The 2,500-nt window shown below is 44.6% G+C and overlaps 7 non-coding genes across 7 annotated transcripts; all 7 read right to left on the bottom strand.

Annotated features, from left to right (window-relative positions):
• Positions 1 to 243: 243 nt before the first annotated feature.
• TRNAR-CCU (transfer RNA arginine (anticodon CCU)) lies at positions 244 to 316 on the bottom strand. The gene has a single exon. It is a non-coding gene; the product is annotated as a tRNA-Arg (tRNA).
• Positions 317 to 436: 120 nt separating this feature from the next.
• TRNAI-UAU (transfer RNA isoleucine (anticodon UAU)) lies at positions 437 to 529 on the bottom strand. The gene is given in 2 exon segments: positions 437 to 472; positions 492 to 529. It is a non-coding gene; the product is annotated as a tRNA-Ile (tRNA).
• A 344-nt stretch (positions 530 to 873) lies between these two features.
• Positions 874 to 946, bottom strand: TRNAR-CCU (transfer RNA arginine (anticodon CCU)). The gene has a single exon. It is a non-coding gene; the product is annotated as a tRNA-Arg (tRNA).
• Positions 947 to 1,066: 120 nt separating this feature from the next.
• Positions 1,067 to 1,159, bottom strand: TRNAI-UAU (transfer RNA isoleucine (anticodon UAU)). The gene is given in 2 exon segments: positions 1,067 to 1,102; positions 1,122 to 1,159. It is a non-coding gene; the product is annotated as a tRNA-Ile (tRNA).
• A 536-nt stretch (positions 1,160 to 1,695) lies between these two features.
• TRNAR-CCU (transfer RNA arginine (anticodon CCU)) lies at positions 1,696 to 1,768 on the bottom strand. Its single transcript has one exon. It is a non-coding gene; the product is annotated as a tRNA-Arg (tRNA).
• Positions 1,769 to 1,888: 120 nt separating this feature from the next.
• Positions 1,889 to 1,981, bottom strand: TRNAI-UAU (transfer RNA isoleucine (anticodon UAU)). The gene is given in 2 exon segments: positions 1,889 to 1,924; positions 1,944 to 1,981. It is a non-coding gene; the product is annotated as a tRNA-Ile (tRNA).
• Positions 1,982 to 2,145: 164 nt separating this feature from the next.
• On the bottom strand, positions 2,146 to 2,238 carry TRNAI-UAU (transfer RNA isoleucine (anticodon UAU)). Its single transcript is given in 2 exon segments — positions 2,146 to 2,181; positions 2,201 to 2,238. It is a non-coding gene; the product is annotated as a tRNA-Ile (tRNA).
• Positions 2,239 to 2,500: the final 262 nt, after the last annotated feature.

Raw genomic sequence — 2,500 nt, forward strand, 5'->3', positions numbered from 1 at the left:
AGCCAGTCTGGAAATAAAACACGACATGCTTTTGGATGAAAGGTGGGCACCCACCCCACATGGGACCCGAACCCACAATCTTCGCCTTATCCAGAAAAGAAGCCTGTCTGGATCTAAAACTCAGTATACTGATGAAAGGTGGGCACCCACCCCAGATGGGACTCGAACCCACAATCTTCGCCTTATCCAGAAAAGAAGCCTGTCTGGATCTAAAACTCAGTATACTGATGAAAGGTGGGCAACCACCCCAGATGGGACTCAAACCCACAATCCCTGGCTTAGGAGGCCAGTGCCTTATCCATTAGGCCACTGGGGCTACATGCACAGAAGAAGCGTGGCTTTCTTTTCGATTGTTTTAAAGAAATCAACTGCGATTAAGCATTGAACTATCAGCTTGTAATGCAGTAATAAAAGACAGATGACGGCAAGAAAGTAATGCTCCAGGTGAGGCTCGAACTCACAACCTCGGCATTGCTCAACAGTTACTGCTATATAAGTACCGCGCGCTGACCGATTGCGCCACTGGAGCTCTTGCAGCACCATTTATCCATGTCTTCTTTTGCCTGGAAAAAGTTGCTCAATTGAAAACCTAGTCCTATGTCAGTTTAAACCCCGTCCTTGAAAATGCAGTGGGCTATGCCATAAGTGAAGAGTAAAGCAAAGTGGTGTGTTTTTAATGAAAATGAGATGCTCTCCACCTTAACAATAGGTAATGTTGCTCAGGAACACTTCTCTTTGGACATAGCTATTGTCTTTGTAAAGACTACCATTGAGCGAGATTTTTCAAGACCTATTTAAGAGGCAAATGTTATCCAGAAAAGAAGCCAGTCTGGAAATAAAACACGACATGCTTTTGGATGAAAGGTGGGCAACCACCCCAGATGGGACTCGAACCCACAATCCCTGGCTTAGGAGGCCAGTGCCTTATCCATTACGCCACTGGGGCTACATGCACAGAAGAAGCGTGGCTTTCTTTTCGATTGTTTTAAAGAAATCAACTGCGATTAAGCATTGAACTATCAGCTTGTAATGCAGTAATAAAAGACAGATGACGGCAAGAAAGTAATGCTCCAGGTGAGGCTCGAACTCACAACCTCGGCATTGCTCAACAGTTACTGCTATATAAGTACCGCGCGCTGACCGATTGCGCCACTGGAGCTCTTGCAGCACCATTTATCCATGTCTTCTTTTGCCTGGAAAAAGTTGCTCAATTGAAAACCTAGTCCTATGTCAGTTTAAACCCCGTCCTTGAAAATGCAGTGGGCTATGCCATAAGTGAAGAGTAAAGCAAAGTGGTGTGTTTTTAATGAAAATGAGATGCTCTCCACCTTAACAATAGGTAATGTTGCTCAGGAACACTTCTCTTTGGACATAGCTATTGTCTTTGTAAAGACTACCATTGAGCGAGATTTTTCAAGACCTATTTAAGAGGCAAATGTTATCCAGAAAAGAAGCCAGTCTGGAAATAAAACACGACATGCTTTTGGATGAAAGGTGGGCACCCACCCCACATGGGACCCGAACCCACAATCTTCGCCTTATCCAGAAAAGAAGCCTGTCTGGATCTAAAACTCAGTATACTGATGAAAGGTGGGCACCCACCCCAGATGGGACTCGAACCCACAATCTTCGCCTTATCCAGAAAAGAAGCCTGTCTGGATCTAAAACTCAGTATACTGATGAAAGGTGGGCAACCACCCCAGATGGGACTCAAACCCACAATCCCTGGCTTAGGAGGCCAGTGCCTTATCCATTAGGCCACTGGGGCTACATGCACAGAAGAAGCGTGGCTTTCTTTTCGATTGTTTTAAAGAAATCAACTGCGATTAAGCATTGAACTATCAGCTTGTAATGCAGTAATAAAAGACAGATGACGGCAAGAAAGTAATGCTCCAGGTGAGGCTCGAACTCACAACCTCGGCATTGCTCAACAGTTACTGCTATATAAGTACCGCACGCTGACCGATTGCGCCACTGGAGCTCTTGCAGCACCATTTATCCATGTCTTCTTTTGCCTGGAAAAAGTTGCTCAATTGAAAACCTAGTCCTATGTCAGTTTAAACCCCGTCCTTGAAAATGCAGATTAAGCATTGAACTATCAGCTTGTAATGCAGTAATAAAAGACAGATGACGGCAAGAAAGTAATGCTTCAGGTGAGGCTCGAACTCACAACCTCGGCATTGCTCAACAGTTACTGCTATATAAGTACCGCGCGCTGACCGATTGCGCCACTGGAGCTCTTGCAGCACCATTTATCCATGTCTTCTTTTGCCTGGAAAAAGTTGCTCAATTGAAAACCTAGTCCTATGTCAGTTTAAACCCCGTCCTTGAAAATGCAGTGGGCTATGCCATAAGTGAAGAGTAAAGCAAAGTGGTGTGTTTTTAATGAAAATGAGATGCTCTCCACCTTAACAATAGGTAATGTTGCTCAGGAACACTTCTCTTTGGACATAGCTATTGTCTTTGTAAAGACTACCATTGGGCGAGATTTTTCAAGACC

Source organism: Eleutherodactylus coqui, chromosome 2 (genome assembly GCF_035609145.1).
Source record: "Eleutherodactylus coqui strain aEleCoq1 chromosome 2, aEleCoq1.hap1, whole genome shotgun sequence".
NCBI classification, from domain to species: Eukaryota; Metazoa; Chordata; class Amphibia; order Anura; family Eleutherodactylidae; genus Eleutherodactylus; species Eleutherodactylus coqui.